The sequence below is a fragment of the Anas acuta genome, chromosome 8, assembly GCF_963932015.1.
Source record: "Anas acuta chromosome 8, bAnaAcu1.1, whole genome shotgun sequence".
Lineage (NCBI taxonomy): Eukaryota > Metazoa > Chordata > Aves > Anseriformes > Anatidae > Anas > Anas acuta.
The window spans coordinates 9,343,601-9,367,446 of record NC_088986.1 but is presented as its reverse complement, the minus strand read 5'-3'; positions in this window follow the sequence as shown (position 1 = coordinate 9,367,446).

The window sequence follows — 23,846 nt, the reverse complement described above, 5'->3', positions numbered from 1 at the left end:
CTCCACTAAACCATATTGCTAAATTCAAAAAGAAAAAGAATGAGAACTTATAAAGAGTATTAGATGTGGAAATGGCTTCCTCTGTTTCTCATGGTTTAATTACGATCAGTGTTCCCATCCTCAGGTGTGTGTCTCTTCTCAGACAGCACAGAACATGTCCCTGATTTTAACCCAGGACCACCACTTCTCAGTTAAAACTATGATGTGACCAGGAAGTTGTGGTTGGATGGAGATCAGTGTGGGATGCTTTGTGATTAATCAGTGGTTTTACTGAGAGCTCTCAGTGAAAACTAGAGCATTTTAATGATCATGATTTCTATTCTGCAACCTTTAGAAACTTCAGGTAAAAATCAGAGCATCACAGTGCTATGTCTAATGAGAGATGGTTATTTGCAGAAGAATCCATAACAAAGATGGATCACAGCTTTAGGGTTAAAGTGACCTGGCCAATGTCACTGGCAGAGCTAAGGTGCTACGCGACTCCCCCATTCGCATCCACACACCACTTATGCATAAATCCTACATTTTCCCAGGGGCCTGCAGGCTGGGGTTAGAGACGTGCATCAATGTATTTATAGGATTAGAGCTTGCAAACCCACGGAGACATGGAGTAGTGCAGACACCCTGCTTGTCCTTATCTCTAACCAAAATCCTCTGTGAGCTGCAAGGCCATCCTGCAGCACCTGGAGCTGTTAACTGAGGCATTTTGCTGGACTCAGGTGGGACGTGGTGAGATAGGGGGCCTGAAGGGAGCTTAACTAGGGCAGGGCCATCATGTATCTGACAGCGAGTGCTTGCGACCATCCAGCTTTTGAGGAATACAGCCACCTCCTCGTAGATGTAGACCCACCAGTCCCGGAGCCTTGGTTTGGGTTCCTCCTGGGTTTTGGTGAGGATGCCTCAATGCTTTAACAGAGAAAGCAAAGAAAGAAGAGAAAGTTTTTAACACCTTCTTTCCTATACCTTTTCCTTTTCCTTATTTATTTATGTGTTCCTCTTTCTGTTACTTAACTAGGTCACTTCCCCAGGTGGGATGGGGGAAGTTACTTTTTCCTTCTAGCTGTAGCAGAATCTGCCTACCTCCTTGCTGTACCCTCAGCTGGTATCACACACTCTGCTCTTCCACCAGAGCTTGGGGCTTTTGTCTTTGAGGCGTGGTTAATGGGGACAGAGCCTGTTTTGTTAAGCGACCGATGCAGCATAATGGAACAGATTTTTATTTTTTTTCCTTAGCCTATTATGACTTCCGAGAAAAGTGTTTCGCTCAGAAGAGAGAATAAAATCAAATCACAGAGAGCCCAAATGGGATGCAAAATTTGTTTGAATGTCATGTGAATAAAATGCTAGGATAGCTTCTTCACACGGACTACCAAATACGTGCCTAACTTTATTAGCCTCTGCTGAAGAATCAGCACAAATAGTGAATGCTCTTAACGACTCACAGCCATTAGTTTCATAGGGCAATAGACCGAGATTGCAGGAAGAAACCCAGAATCAACTGAGAGTACCTAATTAATTGCATTATAATTACATTTGGAAAGCTAAAAGGTAATAGATCTGTTTGAATTATGATCACGCCAGGCTCTTCAGGGACAGACTGCAGTGTGAATCACTTGCACATGATCACCAGAGACACAAAGAATTAAATGACTACAAATATTTTAAATAAGAGCACTTGTTCACTAGCGGCAATACCGGCTGCCAACCTTGGCTGGCACGACTGTGTTTGCTTTGAGTCACTGACCTGTTGCATTATTAATTTTTTTAAGGATATCTGAGACGAAATACTACCTCTGGATTGTTTTGTTAGTGGAAGAAGGACTGAGCCTCAAAGGAAAATGAGGTCCAAAAGATTAAAATTGCATTTGGCTGGTGCTTTCCTAAATCACAATTCAGAGGTGCCACACATCATTATCAGACACATTTTCCTCTCTTTCTGTCTTTCCTGATGCTTTTATCCCTCTTTACTGTCCCTGTGAGCAAGCAAGGCTGACTTCTCTGGCCTTGAATATACTTTTTCTCCACTAATTCTTCTGACAAAAAAAATGAAGCAAAATAAGAAAGAAAGAAAGAAAGAAAGAAAGAAAGAAAGGCAGGCATTTCTGAGATACAGAGCATTAATGAAAGCCTGTAGATTTCTAGCACAGACTATCAGGGCAGTGGAAGTATTTGATCAAAGCTATAAATCTAATGAGATGGTAATGATATGCAAATTAACAGCACCATGAGCCAAATGGGTAAAGTTTCTTTATGGAGTATATTAAGAGGCATTTTGCCTAAGTGGAATGGTTGAATGAACAACAAATACTGAGCCACAATCTGCAAGTAGGGGTTGACAACAGTGATAAGATAAATAAAACAGATGAAGATAAGTACTATTCCCCCACTTAAAAGGACGGATGCTGTGAATGAAGCTGTACTTCCCTCCCACAGGAGGAAACAGCAGCTATACAGCTTTCATGAAATATCAAGGATTTCTTATTGCTCTTGTTCAAATTAATGCTCACAGAAAAGCTTTGGAAAATATGTTTTTGAACTGGCCTTTATATGTTCAAAAATGGAGAAGAAAACATGAAACCCCAGGCCAAACTGTTTCCTAGCATAGTGTCAGTAACCCCCATTAGCTGTGCCACTTTACCCTAGCTTTGGATCTGGATCACTTACTGTACCTGCCAGCATCTGACTGTTGATAAATATTGAGTGGTCTCCCTATGACATTTTAATTATAGCATTATGGATTTCAGGAGGAGGGGGACCAAAAGAAGAGAAAGTGCTTATTTGGGGTTTTAAGCTTTAAGGAAGAGAAAAATAATAAAAACAAAGGAAGAATATAGCAGTCCCCCAGATCCCAATGGGATTCAGCACAGATTAGCTAAATCTCAGTTCCTATCATTTTCAAGGGCTCCATCCAACCTTGTTTTAACTTTCACCAAAATCTCCAAGACCAGCAGCAACTCCACCTCTCAGTACAAAACCCTTGGCACCGTACCTGTGATTTGGACTGTCGTGTGTGCCCAAGAAAGACGAGAAAGGCTGAAGTGTTTGACAAACGCGGTTCGACAGATTGCGTGTTGATCTAGGAGCTAAGCAACCTGGTTTCTGCTCCTCGGTGTGATTTCTTTGTAAAGCTCTTTCAGATCTGCAGATGAAAAATCAGATTCGTAGAAGTTAAAGCCAGGAGTGTTATAGCAGCGTAAATGTGGGTGCGTGGCATTTCCCCTTCAGAGCTTACTAATAAAATAGCCACCTCCATCTGTGGTCAAGTTTAATATCTGACAAAATCCATTCTGTTCACCTCTATTTCACAATCTGGACTGCCCTGTCAATTATTAGCATTGTGCTCAATGGAGCTGCCACACAGCTCATTTCTGTGCTTACTAGCTTAGTAAATAAATGTGTCACACTAAACATCATGACTTCTGAGGGAGCTGGAAAACAAGCAGACAAGCTAATAGGTGCAAAACTACATCAAAGCTACCTACGTCCCCCCTTACGGACTGCAAGGCCAGTTGTTCTCTGAGTGACAGGGGGGATGGAGACTCCTTCTCTGCCTTTCCCCACCAAGTGGCAGGTTCTCCCTTACCCCTGCAGCCCCTCTGTCTCTGCTGGCAGCCTCAGATCTCTTTGTGCTGGCCTGGCACACAGCCTGCACTTGGTCCCTGGTGCACGGGGCCAAGCTGTCTGGCCCCATTCTCCTGCTCCCTTCCCAGGCTGCTGGGATTGAGGCAATTTTCAGGACCCTGGTCTACACGGGGATGTTTGATTCCTGAAGACTTGTTCCAGAACTTCTCACCAGGACTTTGGTTTGGGTCAGTGACCAGCAGCAGGTGTGGAGAAGCAAATCCCATGCACCTTTGGCCTGACTCTCCCCATTTCCAGCCTTCGTTTTGGCTTGAGGCTGCTTAATTCATCACATGCAACTTCCACACAGAAAATTTCAATAAATTACAGAAAAGCCAAATGAGGCTGGTTTGCAGAATGAGGGCAGCCCAATTCTGAGCTCAGCTGAGACTGCTGTGGAAAAGAAACACCTTTCCAGGTATACAGTAGTACAATTTGTCTAACAAAAGATGCTACCTCTTCCCTTGAACCTCTCCTTCTCTTCCTGCCCTCTCCACCAGCACTCCACACAACACTCCCAGTCAGACCCATCAGCACAGCAAGGGCAGCTCCCTCTCAAAAGCCAAGAATCTTCCCCACAGAAATCCTCATGCCCCCGGAGCCCCTTTCTGGCACCTGAGGACGAGATCCCCCATACGGAGCACTCTCTCCATGCCGAGCCAGCATGAAGCCAATTGAGCGCTACGTGCAATGTTTCCCCCATACGTTCTTGCAGATAGAGCAAAATTATCCTGTATTAGGGAAGTGGCTGACTATGTCACTTGCAACATGTCAAAAGCCATAGGACTATATTGGTTTTTAGACTCCTGCTGTGTTGGCTTGGGCATTTTCTGTTCTCTTCTATGAGAGCACTCTGTTTTCAGTGGAAATGTCAGGACGCCAATGAGCCAATGAAAGGAATCTCCTTAACGTCTAGCCTTTAATATTTCCTAGGCTCTTAATCTTGGGATGGGAAATCTAGTGCTAGAGAAGGGAAGCTAAAGGATGGCTGGTTTTCTGTATTCATTTCCTAAAGAATACGTATCTGATGTTTCTACAAACGGTGGCACTAGGATTTAGGTCTTGCACCATCAGTTATAGAAGAAAAATAGAAACTGAATAAGACTTGCTCCAGAAGGTGTTCAGTAAACAAGCTTTGCTCTTGTGTAAGTTTGCTGAGCTGGTGGGTAGCAGAAAACAGAGCCAGAGCCAAAGGTGGATTCACAGCCCAGCCACTGCCTGGGCACAAGCAAGAAACACAGATTTCCTTGGCCGCTCACTTGTTCACAGGGCATATTCTGAATAATCCACATCTGGCTCTTGTTTGTGCTGGATGTTACTCCGGGGTAACATCCTGATAGCAGTGGAGTGACTCCATCTAGAGCATCATTCGAGCTGGGCACTGCAGCTCCTAGGACACCCCACGCAGGTGATGTGCGCTGTCCCAGGGAGACCGCTGGGCTCACTGCCTTGTTAAAAGAGAGCAGGAGAGAGCACAGGTCTGGGATCTGGTCTCTAACAAGATCTTGAATAATCCCTCCAGATGTGATCCCCAAAGTCTCAAAAGGGTCACAGAGGTGACGATCTGGTGACAGCAAACTTCCTTCTTCCAACAAGACAGCCAGAGACCCTCCATCTCCATCATGAGGTCCTGTCCAGGGGCTTGACACTTGCTGCAGAGACCTGGTTACAGAACTGACAGAAAACTCTCCAGTTCTCTGGTTCTTACTATTCACGCCCTGCTCATTAGTCCCACAAGAAATGTTTTGTTTAAGCCAACCCCATATCCCAGGTCTGGGTTTGCTCCCCGTAAGTTACAACAGGACATTCTCCATCCAGGAGCTGACCAATGTTCAGCGACCAGTTCACAGGAGCTGTGAACTCCCTTTGTATTTCTGTTGACATGAAGCTTTACGGGCAATCTATTGACCTATACTAAACAACAGATGCTGGCTCAGAAAGCAGTGTGAAACATATCACAGTGCAGTGGGTGGATTGGTTCACAGAAATTATAAGTATTTTTGAAGCCACCCACCTTCCCCCTTCTTGCTAAATTTTGCTAAATTTCCCTTACACACTGGACTTCCTCATTTCCACAATGTCAGTTTTATTTATTTTTTTTTCCTATTCTCATTGTTATTGCTCAGTTTTGGGGTGGTTATGAACACTTAAGTCCTCATCTAAATGATCTAAATGCTGTCTCCCACCAGAGATGGGGCTCGAAAATTACAGATTTTATTTAACGCACTCTATCAGCAAACCTGAAGAATGGAGCTGGCCTTGGTTCTATTTATTTCAGCCTCAATGTTCATTAGTACCTTGGAAATTCAGCCTGTTCAGCCATGCCAAACAGGGCAACTTTCAATGCTGCTGCTCTGTCTTAAAGAGTTCACCAATCTGATAGCCCTCTTCTGTCTGACCCTGCCCCCAAATTCCACCTTTTTTGTCAATCACAGGCAAAAATATATGTCCCAAATCTCCTCCTGCAGCTAGACAGCCGCCAAATACTGGAAACTTTTGGTAAAGTGATGGGAAGGAAAGTGAAATGATTTGTCTCTTTCATGTGCCCCCAAGGGAGGGGACAGGAGCAGGGGGACCATCCCAAAGAGTGACATGCAAATGAAGGTGTTAAAAAAAAAAGTGGGGAAAAATAAAGAAGATGAAAATAAGTCTTCTTGGTGGAACACAAATGGAGTTCTAGCTAGGTATCATTTGCTGAGGAAATTGCATTTCTATTTGGGAATAAATGAGTGTAAAACTTGTTTGAGGCCCAGGTAATAATAGAACGGGGGAGGAGGAAATTGAAATTTATGACTTTGCAAATGACTCCTGTAGAAAAGAGAGACACACATCAGAGGTGTCTTTTTTATCCCCCCCTCCTTCCCTCCCTCCTCGTTTTCTTCCCGCAGATGAGGAGGACAGGTCTGAAATAAAACAGGTCTAAGCTTCGCCAGCCCGGAGAGGCTGGGGGAGAGGTGGCCGGGGGGAGCGGGGACATTAGCACTTGCTGTAACGTTGTCAGCGCCGATGTAAATGGACGTGCTACATAGTCAACAAGACACACTTGGCTGCCTGCAAGTGGGAAGTACTTAAATCTTGGCACTGATAAATGAAATATTTTTAAGGGAGCTAATCAGTGAAAATGGGGTTTCATCAGGCGCTGACATGTCTCGCTTGCTTCAGCGAGTCCAAGAGAGAAAAATGATTGCACGGCGCGGTCCGGAGCCAGCCGGAGACAGGGAGCGTGCGAGAGAGAGACGGAGGCAGCACAGCACCGAGGATGCTCGTGGGGTGTGAGCCGTGGGGGCCAGGACCAGGGGCACCCCCCTGCCTCTGCACACCCCCAGCCCCCCAGGGCACCGCGCTCCCCGCCGGCCCCGCCGTGGCTGGGTTTGATGAATGGCCCCGTGCAGAACGGGCTCGGTGCAAATCCTCAATCTGCAGCCCGCTGGGCTCGGTTGGATCAGCAGTAGGCTAGCTGGTATTTCTGGATAAACACTAATAAATCTTCCTTTTCTTCCCAGCCAGTGGAGCTTCCCCTGCCTCCCCCGTCTTTCCTCCTCTGCCGCTGGTGCAAGGGGATAGGTGAATTTGGGGTGCAGGGAGCTACGTGGGGATGGTGGTCAAGCCCTAGGAAAACCTCTAAACTGTGGGCTTACAAAACCTCCCACCAGCCCTGCTACCTCCAGTCCTGCTGCTGGTGAGTGAGTGGGACAGCTCAGTCCCATTCTTGTGCCTCAGTTTCCCCTCTCTAGAGTGATGATGGTCATTCATTTCCCTACAGCCCCCAAAGGCCAGCTGAGCTGTGGGTGCAAAGGGGCTTCCAGGAGCAGGATTTGGCTATAACCCACGGGGAGGTGGGTGGGACAGGTTTCAGGGTGCTGTGCTCTTCATTTTCAGCTCTGAGCTGCTGCTTTTCAGCTCCACGGGTGTGCAGGGGCTAGATGAGCACCATGTGGACCAGTGGGTGTCTCACTGCTGCACTCCAACACATCCCCTGCATCCAGTTGATGCTCCCAGGCCGATGGCTCACCCCATCAGTGTGGGACCTTGGGCAACAGAGAGCAAAAACAGGCTGGGAAAGAGGGCTCTGACCTGGCTTTGCCTCCTGAGACAGACCCCAGTGGCCACAACCCCACGGGCAGATGCTGCGGCTGTTCCCATGGGACACAGCGGGTCAGCATGTCCCAGCATCCCATCAGGACAGGACAAGGCAGAGCTGTCACCTACTTCAGACAAAATCCAGGATTCGATCCCATCTAGAAGGAAAGGTGATTTTCCATGCGTATGAAAATTTTCACAGAGTGGAATTGTTTCATCAGACTAGCAAAGGGAAGAAATACATAAATTAAAAGATAAAAAAAGAAGAAGAAGAAAGCCTGGTGCTTACATCCTTAAGTCATAAAGGTTCAAAGCAGGATTCCCTCTGTAATCAGGAAATGAAAATGTCCTTCAATTACTGAGCATTTTAAGACATGATTATTTCATGTGCATGCTATTAAGAAAATGACAGTGGAAAATTCATCATGAAATAAATTAATACTTAAACATTTTTAAAAGGCTCCCTGGTGTATCCTTACCCTCCTCTCCTTCTGACACAATAATGTGTTGTTTTTAAAGAAAATTTTGTTGGACTAAAGATGATAAAATACTCAATGAAAAATACATTTGGAAAACAAATTCATAACTACTTTTTTTTTTTTTTTTTTTTAAGGGAGAAGCTTAGATGATAGTATGTAAGAAATACAAGGACAATTTGTTATTTTCTGCTAGTAGAAAAAGGTCTTTTTTTTTTTTTCTTCATGAAGTCGAGCATGCTGGTGTTTGAATAATGGCCTCCCAAATTCACACAAACCAAACAATTTAGGTTATATTTTCTTGGTTTTATTCTACATCTCTCCACCCCACAGTGTAGCATACCTCTCCATGTCACATTGCAGCACGAATAGATTGCCACCATAACAAAAGTTAATAGCAGCTGAAAATTGCTATGAGATGTCTTTGGTTTGATCTGATTCTAAGCGAATTCGGTACTGGGGATAGTTATAACAATATGGCATCAGAGACATGAACTCATCAAATGGGTCTGTTCCTAAGTCTGTGGAAGGCAATGCACTTTTTTTTTTTTCATGGATTTCAATGGAATTTGGCTTAGGTGATGCCTTGAGAGAGCCACATGGTAGACAAGCTGAGGTGGGGACCTCAGGAGGGCTCTGTAGATGAGTCATGAGGACGTTGCACTCGCAGTCTGAAACCAGAGAATGTGTTTCATATACATAGGAGGCTTGACTGAGCAACCTGTCTTTGTTGGTCTTTAATGCAAACAGGACACTCTGGGCTTGTGGGCACAGGAGGTAGGGCAGGCTGCAATTTGCTCCTGGAATAGGAACATTACCACTGAGAGCTCTTGTTAAAGGTGAAGGCAGGGCCAGCAAACCTCACAGCTCCTTGGGACATGGGGAAATTTTCTGTGGACTCCCAGGAAAAATGAACTTCCACCCCATCAGAGTGCAGAGAATCCTACGCAGTCAGGATATGTTTTTGCAGGACACCATGCGTGAGCCTACCTTGAGTTTTATCTTAGCTAGTAGCCAGATGAGAATAAAAAATGATGCGAACTCAGGAGAGAAATGAGTACCGCTGCCTAGGTGCTCCTGCATGCTGGCAGAGGGATCACCTTGCTTTGAAGAGATAGTCACATTACACTGTTCTGCCACAGTGCTTCTGTATTTGACCCATATTGTATGGCCACAGAATATCTATTTTTCTGTTCCGTGGTTCATGTTTTGAGGGGGGACTATAATTCATGAGGGGTGCCTGCCCAGATAACTCACAAGTGGGATATACATGGCTGTCTCTTACGGAAGTACATTTTGCTGCTATCATGTATTATATTTCTACCACGCCAGAGGGGGTGTCTGCAGGTCTAAAAATGTTGGTTATACCTACAGCTACTCATGCTATTAGTATAGTTGTAGATATTATATGATTTATTGATGTGTTTTTATTTCCCACTGGTATGGTATAAACATATTTATTTCACAAAAGTGGCCAATAAATTTCCCTTATGAATCCTGTTATCTGCACCATTAACCATTGATCATTTTTATGAGGTCACAACTTAAGGTGTACATGAATTTACACCTTAATTTGTGACCCTTTCCAAAATAATACATAGCCACTTCTGAACTATTCACCTTACAAGAGACACTGCTCATTTTTGCTGCTTCTTACTGCACTCAACATTTGTTTCCAACCAGACAATGTCTTAGCATCATGTGCCATTCAACTGTTTCATCTTCTCAACACACACACACACTCAAAAATAAAACATCAATGAGATGGACCCATTCATTCCATTTGGCACTCTGGAATTCAAAAAATATAGAACAAGGGGACAAAACAGCACTAACAAAGCCAAAAACATGCTTTTACCTTCCTGCTAAAAAGGCCAAGGCTATGTGTTCCTCACAGCAAAGAAGAACAGGAATGCCAGAAATTCAGATATTCCCAAGTTCCCTCTGTATTTTCTTATTTTTCATTGCCTTATAGATGATCTTTGAGACACTGGGCAGCATGGGAACAGCTGTCCCTCCTGTATACTTCATTGCTTTGCTCTTTGATTTATTCAAAGCATTGAAACTTGGAGTTTTGTATATTCATTTGTTATCAGATTCCCATCAGCTAGCATTATAAGTTGAGGAGTGTGGTTGAAAGCCCTGGGTTAGATGTAATATTCCCACGTTCTGTGAGAGATTCCCACATTCTGCTGGTGGTCTTCATCATTGGACTTTCCCTCTTCACCTCTTTAGAGGGTGACATTGTGCTTTATACACATGTAGTGGATACCTCTGATTGATTTTTTGGGTCACCTTCCAAAAATCCTTTCCTTCTCCATTGATGCATACGGTCCCAATTTAGCCACTCTCCAACTTGGGAGATCTATTTGCTGATTTATGTCCTATCACCTGCTTGCCTTCACAAACATCCCAGGTCTATCCCATGAGTGCTCATTTTGTCTCTTGCTGAGCACTCTTCGTCTCCTCCACGTAAGCTGAGCAAGTTCTCAGTTACTGGTTTGGCAAGTGCATCCTTTCTCCTAGAAGCTGCCTGGGGAGAATATCTAAATAGTTTGTTCAGCAAGACTGTGGGCACTACACTAAGAAGCAATCCCAAATAAGCACCACAGTTCAGGCACATTCCTGGATATGTACACTGATGGTCACATACATGGTTTGTACAATGGGCAGCAATGCAAAGCACATTTAGAGATATGCCACACACAGTGTCCTCAGTCAATGGAAGTGCCATCCTTCATGGCCTGTGTTGGCAGGAGGTGGCAGCTTCAGATTTTACCTCCACCAATTGGGATGCTGTGCAATCAGGAGTGCCCTTCAAAATCAGAGGTAGGGAAGAAACTGAAAACCTTCAACGTTAAACACGCGTTGCTGCAGAGAGGTTAGTCTTGGGTTTTAAACAATACACACAGCATGAGCCAGAGCCCTCCTTCCACGCACACCCTCCACAGCTCTCTCTTCATCCAGAGTTTGGCTGCCCAGACTTTTTATTTGCACACAGTTGTCCTTAAAAATAATAAGTGACTATTTGCCTGTTCAAAGCCAGAAACAAGTTGACCAATTGCTGCTGTGTTTTACTTCAGGGTATCCATCTAAAGGCAGAGAGAGAATCAGCCTATAATGGTTTGCCTGGCTCGAAAACTCCATTTTGGGCCACAGAGAGTCATATTTCAGAGAGTATTGATCACAGTGCAGTTTGTGTTTCCTCACGTCCATGATCCTGTTTGCAGCCCTGTAAAATAATAACAGTACTCATGTCAGTAAGGTAATTACCATTGATCTAACACACTGTGACAAATTTTTCAGTCATGCCACTTGATTCATACTTAAAGTTATGGCACTACTGACTGCTCCTTAAATAATTGAAGGATGCCCTTTGTAAATCAGCACGCTCTTGCCAAAAAGTGGCAGTTTCTTCTTTGTTCCAGGCCTTGTTCCTTAGCTTCATCAGGGATTTCAAAATTAAACAGACAGCTTTCTACAGCCCAGACTTCACACTTAGAGCAAATATCATCCAAGCTGGCAAATCACTTATGACACCTTTGTTCAAGAAAACCAGGAGAAAAGAAGACGATAAAGGTTTAAACTACAGGGAAGATCAGGGGCTCTGCGGTGGTGGGGTTTGCTAGCAGGTGGTAACAACAAGAGAGACAAAGCCAAATTCAGTTAATTCAAAACATCCATGAAAGAAGGGTTTTCCCTACGGATCTCAACTTCACCAAATCTCCCAGCCATGATGTGAAAGATGCTGTTCCTCAGTCTGTACAGTGGCATAGGACCTAGGGGTGGAAGTGGTTGAACCCCTGGTTCAGCACCCTGGCCTGAAAACATTCCAGACAGAAGGCATCCTGTTTGGGCAGTCCCGGGCAAGGACTGGCTTATCTTTCTGCCAAACATCGTGGAGCCCATGGAGCTGGGTCCACCAGATGTGGAGGAATCGATGGAAGTGGATCCACCTCAGCCAGATCAGGCCAGGGACTACCCTGGCACGTCTTTGCTACCTGCCATCCAAACACAACAACATCTGCACTGGTAGGCAGGCTTCCCAAGTCTTTCATTTCCCTAAACCTGTAGATGGAGGCTGGGGGATCAAAGTCCCACCCACTGTAAGTGAAAAGCAGGTTTGAGACCACCTGATGAATCTGAACAGGCACAAGTCTATGGGACCTGATGACATGAATCTCAGGGTCCTGAGGGAACTGACTGATGGAGTTGCAAGCCTCTCTCGATCCCAGTTGAAAAGTCATGGCATTTGGGTGATGTCCCTGGTGAGTGGAAAAATGGAAAAGTCATGCCCTTACTCTTCAACAATTAAAACAAAGAATTGAACAAAGAGCGCTACTCTTCAACAATTAGTTAGGAGACATTTCTTCTCAGAAAGAGTGGTCAGGCATTGGAACGGGTTGCCCAGGGAGGTGGTCGAGTCACCGTCCCTGGGGGTGTTTAAAGAAAGGTTAGACGTGGTGCTTAGGGACATGGTTTAGTTGGTCACACTGGCGGTAGGGGAATGGTTGGACCAGATGATCTTGGAGGTCTTCTCCAACCTGAATGATTCTATGATTCTATGTGATGGTGGAGCAGTCAATAAAATCCCCACCCTTCAAGTTCAGGGAGTCTGTCCCCAACTGCTAGACCCTTTCTTCTCACCTCTCCTATTTCACACCCTCCTTTACAAGGTATAAAGGACATTGCAGTTGTTAACACAGGAGTAACACAAAACCATATAGCCACAAGACATGTATCATCTCCATGGCTCAATCCCATTGTCCTTTGTGCATCAATACATTGCTGTGAAATCCATCGATGGCAAACTTCAATTGTCACCCCCCTGCACAGGGAATCAAGGCTATAGACACCTTCACTAAGCTTGATTTGAGAACAGATGTAGCACATAAATGACCTGCCATTTGGCACACAGCTTGTTGGCTCTCATGGGACTCCCGTGCTTGGGGATAGTGCAGATCTGCAGCAGGTATCATGGTATTAGAGCCTTTGGAGAGCAAATTAAATGAACTGTCCTTCAAAAGAGCCTCAAACCTGCCCCTTCTGTATTGTTGGGACGCACAAAGCAATAGCTCTGGCTTTGATCCACTCTGCTTGCTATCAAGAGCCCTCTTTTGTGAGCATTCTTGTACCTGCTTGAGATGAGGCCAGAACAAACAGAAAGCATCTTAGAGGAGCTTACTAAATAAGTCTGGGATTGAGTGAACAGCATATTCAAGGGGTCAAATTTAATTCCTTCCTTCCTTTTGTATTCAGATTAGAGGCCAAGGTAGATTTGTGGAAGCCAGGACTCCTCTGCTAATGCTGCTTTTGCACTTAACCTGCAATTTACCTGTCAGTACCAAATACATTAAAGGCCAGCTAAGCTCTTCAAACTTCCAAACAATTTACTGCACCATCAGATGAGCTCTTTAGCATCCAAGAGCACAACGGCCCGTTCAGGTCTAACAAAAACATCTGCCACCTAAAGAAATCCTCATCAAAAATGTGTCTGGTAAAACAAATGTGTGTATTTAAAGGAACGACATGTTTTAAGTCAAGCAAACACCTCAAAAATAACAATAAAAAGCCTTCCAAAGAGACTTCTTGCCAGCGATGCATTGGCTTGGCTAGGAAGGGCTGTGTTTTCAGAGCCTCCTAAATTCCTCAACTCAAGAGCCGAGTGGAGGTTTATTAAGTGACCTGTCTGGATGTATATCAGCCTTGTCCCTAGTGGGGGTCCTGTGTTAAATTCCATCATTAAAACCTATTACCAAGCTATCAAAAGGCGCCGTAATTCCGTCTAATGACCTCATTTCCCTAAGTGTAACTCAGCGCAAGGCCTGCTGCTGCGGCGTGGCCTCTTGGTAGGCCGCAGCCCCTTAGCAGAGCAGGGGGTGGCGGGGAAGGAGGGAGAAATCAATGTCTGCAGAGATGACAAGGCACACGGCCAGTGACTGGGGACCACGAAACTATCCAATATCCCATTTCCTATCCAGTCTATTAGGAGCTGAAGTCAGCCAGGGCTCCGGCTTTGATTGAAGGCTGAGCTGAGACCAGATAGAGGAGGAGAAGCCCAGGCAATATGGCCACCAGGCGAGGCTCGTTTCCAGCTAGCCGAAATCACTCAGAAAAGTCTGTGTATATAAAAATGGATTATTGCATTAAAAGTTCAAAATGTTCTTTTTTTTTTTTTTTTTTTTTTTTCCTTGCCTTGCTCTGGTTAACGGGTGGACACAAGGAAAAAAAAAAAAAGCCTTTCCCTTCTCCCCCCCTCGATCCCCCTCCACACACACCTCTACTTGCCATGAAATCATTTCGTAAATACAAAAAAGGCCCCTCAGGCTATTGGTGCCCAGACACTCATTTTTAGAGTGGATAATTGACTCCTTTCAGTTGATAATTCATAGCTTGCATATGCCAGCTAATACATCAGTGCCCAGAGACTCAGCGAGAGCCCCAAGCACAAACGGGAGAGGGGGAAAGGAAAAGGAAAAAAAAAAAGAAAAAAAAAAGAAAGAAAAAAATATTTCAGATGATAGATGAGTGCATTATGGCTTTATGAATGAATTATGTCCTGCAAATACCTTGAGCAGGAGAGACTGTCGGCCTGTATCTATACTAATCTGGGAGGAATTATGACGATTTTCACATTAAAACGGGAAAAGGGAAAGAATTAATTGAGCAATTGGGCCATTAAAAATGTATGTCGGTATGTTCTGTATGTCCGTTTTCCAATTTATCATATGCTAGGAAGCTTCCTCCCAGGGTGACTGCCATTTTTCTTCTCTTTCTTATGTTTGATCTTTTTTTTTTTTTTTTTTTTTTTTTTTTTTTTTTTTTAATTTATTGTAGGTTCCTGTCACACAAAATCAGATCAGGATCGCTGGGACAAGACAAAGTCATTTTTTATTTTTTTTTTATCAAGGATGCTCAGTGTTTCTGTGCATGTGCTGCCTGTCCAAAAATTGGGTCGGGAAGAGCAGTATGATATTTTCTTTGCATCCCGTATTCAGTATTTCCAACTTAATAAAACCAGATGATTTCACCCTGTTTGTAGATTTTTATTCCTGCTCCATCAGAGAAGCTTTGAACTGAAGTTTGGCTATAGGAGGGCAGCAGGTGCTTTTTTTTATAAAGTTATTGGCTGGTAATACCATCTCTACCAGAAACTCTAAGTGCCAGCACATGCAAGCCCTCACCCTGTGCGTGTGTGTGAAATGCCACCCGTGACTGCTGGAAAATTTCACCGACCAGGACAGTGCACTGCCTGGCTCCAGCTTTCAGATATGGATCACATAATTGTTCATCAAAAATATATCCTCAGTGGTTTGGTATGTATCCTGTAGTATGTGTTAATTATTTTCAGATCTGAGAAATAATTTAGTGGATTAGAACAGTTTGCCAGTGTAAGGAATATTTTTAGAGTAACAGCTGTTTTAGGAACTGTTTCCAATTCCATAATTAGTTGGTTTGATTAAATATCTGAAATAGCTATGAAATATATTTCCTTCTTTTTTATCCATAAAATACTCCATTATATTTACTTAAAGTTGCTTACAGTTTTAGTACCTTTTAAAACAGATCCTGACTGTAGCAATAAAAAATATATCAGTAACAATCAATATAAAAAAAAAATCCCATTTAAGATCTGCCAGCAAATTTCAGGCAGTCTGACCAACACACACTGTTTAACCTGTGTCTTCGATTTTCTAATCCAGGAATTATGCTGCACCTGAACTTCCACTAATACAATTAGCGTGGTGTGTTTGCTGAAACATAATGCCTTTACAGAATAATGTTTTATGCTGCAAAGCATATCTAATCTCTTCACGCAAGCCATGCTATGGCAAATCATTTTATAATATGCAGGAATTTTTTGATGTTGTTTATTTTCTTGTGTTTATGAGGTCTTTAATTGATTGTAAGCTGCTCTTTAAGTACTTAAAGTTGTGTTTTGTTTTTGTTTTGTTTTGTTTTGTTTTTAATCCTATTAATTTTTCCTTTTTTTTTTTTTTTTTTTCTTTTCTCCAGACTTTAAATGTTTGCAGTGGCTAAAAGAGATGAGTGCCAGAGCAGAATTTCAACAAATTATTTTATTTGTATTCAGGACCTTTTTGCACAGTATGTAGGTTTATCATTTTATTTGAGGTATGGCAAGCCCCTAAATTCCCTGCAATCACTCTGTGTGTGGGACTGGTGATTCTCTGCCTGGGAATTTTGCTGTGGATTTGTTTTAGTTACTCTCTGCCCCTGTACACAACAAAGAGGTAAGTATCTCAGTGCAAATGGTACCCTCCTGAATGTCAATGCTTTTCCAGCAGCTACGGTGCTGTACAGAAGCTTTTGAAGGTCTCAAGCAACCCCTGTGAGATGTGGATTAAAGGGGTGAGGACAGGACCACATCCAGACCAAAGGAGGGAGGCTCCACAACCTCTCTGGGCAGCCTGCTCTATTTGCCCCACTGCACACCGCCTGGCTCTTGCTGTCCCAACTGCTTGTGACCTGCAGCACAGGAACAATTTCACTGTGTCTTTCTGCCCAGTAAATAAAACTAGCAATATTCACTGCTTACTTCTGGGGATCGTGATTTTCTGAAAGCTACAGAGAAGGAATGAATTACACAGCAGGACTTCCCCACGTAGCTCTGCTGCAGAGCTCTGAGCCCTGTTGCAGCACAGCCAGCAATGTTTGGCCATTGCTGGCCATCCGCCCCACCTGCCCGTGCCTCTGTCCCCCAGCCAGAGGATCTGGGCACCCATCACCTTCCCCTCTGTGTGACACCCCTCTGCGGGGTGGCTCCTTGCTCTGGCTCGGCTGTGGGAATTAACCCAGCAGGGCCTTCCACACCATGGCAACTGAGCATAGTTCATCCAAGAACCAGCACATCAGTCTTGCTGATTGCACATGCCTTCTTCTGGTAACACACATCTCAGTAAAGGATTAATGACAGCCAGAATCCCATTAAGAGAGAAACACAAGTTCCCCAGCTTACTTAATATCAGGTTTCTCGCACCTGGGTCACTGAAGTAGGACGTAACCTGCAGAATATAAAATGTCTTGTTATTGCCTTTGCCACTGACATGCACAGAGAGGTGTTGGGAAGAACACACATTTATAATCCACTCTGTATTCAGCATGCTAAGGCATGAACAGACCTGAAAGTTGTACGTAGCCTTTGCAGCAAGGTTGCTGGTATGTTGTCCTGATAACTTAGCAGCTCCCATTTTGGACAGATATGCAGAGGACTGGAGTTTTTCCTTCTGTAACCCACAAAAAGTCAGGAATAAATGTTCACCTGGACAGCGTCTCCATGAAAACCTTGTTGCATCACACCTGAAGGTCTCAGTGTGTTGAAACGTTGACAATGATCACACTGTGACAGATGTGAGCATGCACCTCTGAGTGCAGTTCTCATGCCCCGTCCTGAGCTATGTGAAACCAAAGAAGAGTGTCTGGTCACTGGTGGTAACAAGCCTGGAGCTCAAGGCGTGTGGAAGGCCCTTCCCACAGCTTTTCTCCCGTGGGTTGTTTTTCCCATCCCAACTGGGATGTTGGTGCCTCTAACCTCAAAGCTGTCTCACAACAGATCAGTTTTTAAAAAATATTCCCCAAAATGGAGTCTGAATGAAGACCAAGGGAGTAACTTTGAGAGTCAAAGGCCCTTTTCCATGTACTGCTTCCTGGAGGTCTTTACGTGGGCCAAATTCACCTGCAGAGAACATTAGTTTTGTAGGGGCTGTTTTTATGCCTGTTGCATTTATTATTTCAAGGATACATCAGACAAGAGAAGGACTAAATAAATACAGAGAAATAAGTCATCAGGATATCAGTTTCTTTGTTGTTTTTTTTTTGTTGTTTTTGTTTGTTTGTTTGTTTGTTTTTTCCTGAGATCAAAGAGTTTAGTAACAGATCAAAAACAGAAATTACACGTTTGTGTTTTTTTTTTTTTTTTTTTTTTTTTTTTAATTAAAAACAGATAATTTGTTTTAAAAAAATCCTTAAGTGCCACTTTCCAAAGAATGTCTGTAAGTAATTTTAACACTTGTCCCCCAGAAATGCAGGCTAGAGACCCTCTTTTGACATACATTGCAGGTAGAACACGAATATCACTGTACTTCATGAGGAAAAATAATAGCAACAACTTAAAAGGTAGGATTTCTGGAGACACACTTGTAATGGGAGCAGGATCTTGCAGCTCCATCCTGACTCCAGTGACTCTGTGTCTTGCTGCTTCTCTACCTGCGATGACTCCTGACACCCAAATGATCCATCCAGCTGCTCAGCAGGACTTAAGAATCAATTGGGCATAATTTTCTTATTTTTATCAGACCTCTGTTGTTAGCAGTGCCTCCTATTGCATTTCCATGATGGTGTTGCTGGGACAGACCTGCAGCCTCGGTGGCTGTGTAATGCTGAGATGCTCAGAAGACTCCTGCATGCGGCAATAGAGAAAATAGGTCAGGGACATGGTACTTCTTCCCCCGAAACCAAGCCACAGCTGGAAACACCAGCCCTGACACAGAAAAGCACCCGCATCCAATGCCATTTTTCCACCGAGCTTTATGCTGGGTCCTTGCTGGGTGAGAAGTTTTTTGAGAGAAGGATTAGTTTTTATTAATGATAATAAAATCAGCCATGCCCTTTTCTCCCCAGCTTTCCCCAAATCTCTCCGTGTTCAGCTACCTGCTACTTCAGGGATCCCACAGTCAAACTGTGCTGATAACTCGGGGAAGAGACCTTTCTTATTGAACAAGGTGGGAAAAGCAGCTTCAAGTGTCAGGAATTTCTCCCAGACATTCAGCATCTGTATTTAAATTAAGAGGCTTAAAGCTTTCCTGAACTTTTCCAGGTTTTTAATTTTAGTTTAACTTCAGGAGTGGAGTTTTAGGCCAGGAATATCATATCTGGAGTGCCATCTACTGCGTTGTCCAGGGACTGCTCAGAAATCGTGTTAGTTTGGAGAAGTGCAGCTGTCAGGAGCACTTTGCCTTGAAATCCTGGTGCCTTTGTGCTGGTAGGGATGGGAGAAACACAAATGTGCACTCAGCAATACTGAAAAGAGTATGAATTGAGGTCGGTTTTAACTCATCCAGTGTAGATGAGTTAAAGAGAAAAAAGGATTAAATATATATATATATAAAATAAAATAAAAAAGGAAAACTGCTTTCTTATGCTTCTTGCATCCTGAAGTTAATATCAAAGTATCAGTGTGAAAAAAGAAAAAAAGAAAAAAAAAAAGTTATATTAGGAAAGCCTTTCAAAATACTGAAAGCTAAAATGACTCATTATCTTTCCTTTCAACCTGAAGCTTTTTTATGGTTACCAGATATAAAAATAAAATAATAAATAAAATAAAATAAAATAAAATAAAATAAAATAAAATAAAATAAAATAAAATAAAATAAAATAAAATAAAATAAAATAAAATAAAATAAAATAAAATAAAATAAAATCCAGGTTGTTCTTGTCCTTTGCAAATCTCTCTGGAGAGCAGCTCCCTTCAAAAGCCCTCTGGCCAGGTACTTGGGAAGCCAACCTCCTTGGGGTCCAGCCCTGGAAGATGCTCTTGGGTAGTGCCTCTCAGGCTCATTACATTTGTAGGCAGCAAAACCACATCACAAGAAATAGCCATTTACCATGGGGACGGGTGGGATCTACCCAAACTGAGAATATCCAGCAGATTTTACACACCCGACCCACAGATGGATGGCTTTGCAATCTTCCATCCCGCAGTCTGTACTGCTCAGAGGACAAGCAAAATTGGTGAGAAATTGTTCATATCAGGGCAGCGAGCTCCCTCTGCTGCCTAAATCTCTGCAAGAGGCAGGCGAAAACCAGCAGCCCTTTTTTTGCTGCACTGTCTTGGGAAAAGAAAAAAAATGTATTAAAAAAAAATATATAAAATATATACATACATATATATATATATATAATGTGTTGGCTGGGTCTGGGGGTGTTGCAAAATGCAACCGTGGCAGGACTCGCTGCATCTCCTGAGGTGTGTGATGGCTCAGCCCAGCCCTGGAAAAGTGCTCGCCAGGTTTCCAGCTGGATTTGGGTCACAGCACATTCCTCCACCTGCAGCCAAGCAAAATGTTTACCTTTTGCTTGTTGTTGTTGTGGCCAAACGTAATTAATTGCGGCAAAGGGCAAATTTCCTGTCTTCTGAATTATTTATTACAGTGAGATGCAGAGTGATTGCAAGGGTCTCTGTTGCTCTCTGGCTTCTGCTAAGGGATTGGTGTAATCCCGGTAAATTCATTAGCATTTATCAGCTCCCTGTTTGTGGCTATCTGGTTCCTTCCCCCTTTCTTGCCCTTCTCCTTCCATGGAGCAAAGATTTATCACTGAATTAGAGCTTGCCGATGAGCGAGGGAGGGAGGATAATTCTATTACTTGCCAGAGCGGTTGAGGGGAGAAATTGTGTGCAATAACCATGGCTCGGAGCACAGGTTCCAGAAGTCCAAACCTGTGAGATGTCATGGGGAGAAAATAAAAAAGAAAAAAAAGAAAAGAAAAATAAAAGATCATACAGATGAGGAGGGAGACAGGAATCCTCACTGGCTGCCCATGACGAGGATGCTCAGCACCAAAGCCTCTGCACAGCCCTGTGCTGCGTTGTCCCCTCGATTTGCAGCAGGGTGCTGAGGAGGAGGATGCTCATGCCTGGAGGGAAGGCTGTGGTCTCACAGGTGCCTTCAGCCAGCCCAAGCCAATTGCCACCTTTTCCCCCATCTTGTCCTTTAACTGGACTGACAGCAGCAGCCAAATTCAAGCTGTGGACAACAATTTTGCTATGGAACTGAAGATAAGGCAAGCATCTCTACACCACGAGCCTAAACTGGCTTGTGCAACATCTATTTCCCCCCCAGCATTGTGCAGAGCCAAAAATACACAGCCCAACCCATCTGTGAGTTCTTGGTGCAGAAAAATGAACGTGCATCTCCTTCTCTTTGCAGTTGTATTAATTGCTGGTGACACCTACCAGCCTCATCTGGTAGTGCAGAAAACGAGCACTGCCCCATTTCCTTGTGCTCTGCAAGGAGAGATGTTTCTTACAAGCCCTGGGTTGCTCCACCAGCTCTCACCCAGGGCTGAATTTATCTCTGGGGGTCCCTGTTGAGCCCCAGGGTCCTTTCCACGACCTTGGCCATCACATCTCACTGCAGAACAAAGCTCCGCAGCTGCTTTCCAGCATCTCTGCTCTTTTTCTGTGACATTTTGCATCCTGGATAGGGATTTTCGGCAGAGGCTCCTGCTTTTTGTCAAGGGTGGGGAAGGATTCAAAGGCCAAGGGAGGATGATGGGCAATGAATGAGCTCCAGGGCTGGTCTGTGAGCCTAGAAAGCCCCAGATGTCCCCAGATCGTCATTGCTGTTGACTGGTTTGCCTCCAGAAAGTTTCCTCCAGCAGCGTCTGGCTGCTGCATGAGGATTTTGAGGCACCTTCCCCACATGCATCCTGCTATTAAGGCCACCCCTCGCCCACAGGAACCAAAGCTTGGGGTCTGCGTCAGCCAGCCATCACCCAAACCACAGACCCTTTGCAAACCTCTCGCTTGGTGCACGGGTGTTTTTCTTCTTTTATTAGCCTCCTGTTGCTGTGACACAGGATATTTCGGAGCAGGTGCTGGCCCATGCAAAATTCAAGAACAAAAATGCCAGCTTGGGCTCTCCTCCTGTGTTTGCAAATTGTCAAGGCACGGGCTTTATTTTGGAGGCTCTCCCCCTGCTCAGGGAGGTTGGCATAACAGCAGGACGCAATTTGGTTGTGCACCTTCACTGATTGCTGCTGAAAGGCTGAGGGTTATTTATTTATTTTTTCCCCCCAAGGTCTGCTCTTACAGCCTTGGGTATAAATTTCTTTCCATTTATTTGTCAAAGGCTCCGCTCTTGTGCTGTGTTTGGGCTGTCAGCGGTTGCCTTGAACATTTAGGTCAATCACAGATATTATTTCTGTCTCTGGTGCTGGCAGCTTCTTATCCTGGGCCTTCAGCTTTGTGTCTTGCCTATAAATAAAACACCATTCATTCTCAGCAGAGGGGGAAGAAACAGCAATGAGCCCAAAGTGCTGGTTTCCCAGGGAAGGGTGCTCGTTTCAGATATCTCGACCCCTTGAAGAATTATCAAACCCCACATTAAGCATCCCTGTTGCTTTAATAGGAAGCTTGGAGAGAATTAGGGGGTTAAAAAATAGGCATTAGAGCTGCAGTGTGCACAAGTGTAGAGCGTGTATTTGCCGTGCATGTTTGGGCACTACATGGCAGGGGCTTGCACCTGGTGAATGAGGGAGGCAAAGCCGGAGCCTGAGGAGTGCAGAAACAACTGCATTTGCTCTGCTCCCTGCAGGTGCTGTTTAACACAAGGCTGATGTTCCCGAAGGCACTGAGCCCCCAGAAGTCTCACTAATCTAAAGACTTTAGGACCATGGTTCAGGTCAGTGAATGCCCTTACAGCTGGCAAATAGCAGTACCCTGGCCTGGTCCGCCAAAAGTCTGCTGAGACTTTTCCTCTGCAGCATTTTGACATTAAACCAATAACAACGATAACTTCTACATATAACTACTAAACTGGAGTGTTTACCAGTGGAAGCAAGGTTGCTCAGCTCAGGTATTTTAGAAGAAGCCTTGCTGTTTAGAGGCAATAAATAGATGGTAATAAATAGATGGTAATTTGGGGTCCCATCATTCTGCAGCCAATTGTTCTCGGGGGGCCGATGGATGCAGATGCCTCCTCTGACAGCCTACACTTGCACTGGTAAGTAGAAAAGGATGCTTTTTCGTAATCATTCTGCGTACAAACAAATTTGAAATATTGACTAGGGAAGGGAATTGGGAAAAACCTGCAAAAACTGCTAAGATACACATCAGGCAGGCTTCTATCACCACATTTTATTTGTACCCTAGAGCAGTAATGATTATAAGCTCTAGGTCTTTGTTTAATCTCTTACTTCCTTATGAGTGCATGCATATTGTTTTGTCATTTAATGGAGTCATTTTGCAAAGTGGATCTGGGGTATTTTCACAGAGGGTTTACATTGCACATGATTGACTGAGCTGATTCCATTCCAGACACTCACGTATCCCCCTGCTGCATAAATTGGAGCTGAGCACTCTTTATTTCCTTGCAAGGGAAATGAGCTCTGACGAATGGGGATGAGCTGAATATCACATTATTTGGGGGCTGAGGGAAGGGAGGGGGCCAAGAGAAGACATTTCTCTGGATTCGTGTGGTTCTGTCTCTTCTCACCATTTTTCTCCCCATGCAGGAATACTTCTTGTCTCCATTAAAATAATCTCCCAGACACCTGGCAGTTATTACATTAAGAGGTGATGGACTGCAACGCTCGTAAAAAAAAATGAAAATCTTCTGCTTTTTAAATTTCCAACCACGGTGGTGAAGTATGGGCCAAATTTTGGCAGGGGAGATCCTGAGGAGCTGCTGGCAAGGGCAAAGCATCCACTGGGCTGGTCCTGCAGCCTCCCTGCATCCCTGGTGCTCCTCAAGTTTTGCCTGGGCCAGCATGCCCCAATCAAACCCACAATGGGCTCTGGCTTGCCATACAGACACAGATTTCCTACTGACTGATGCTAAATCCATCACTGCAAGCCCTGGCTCTTTGTAACCAGGTTGTTCCCCCAAGTAATTAGTCCATATTTAATCACTGTCGAATATAAAAGGCAGG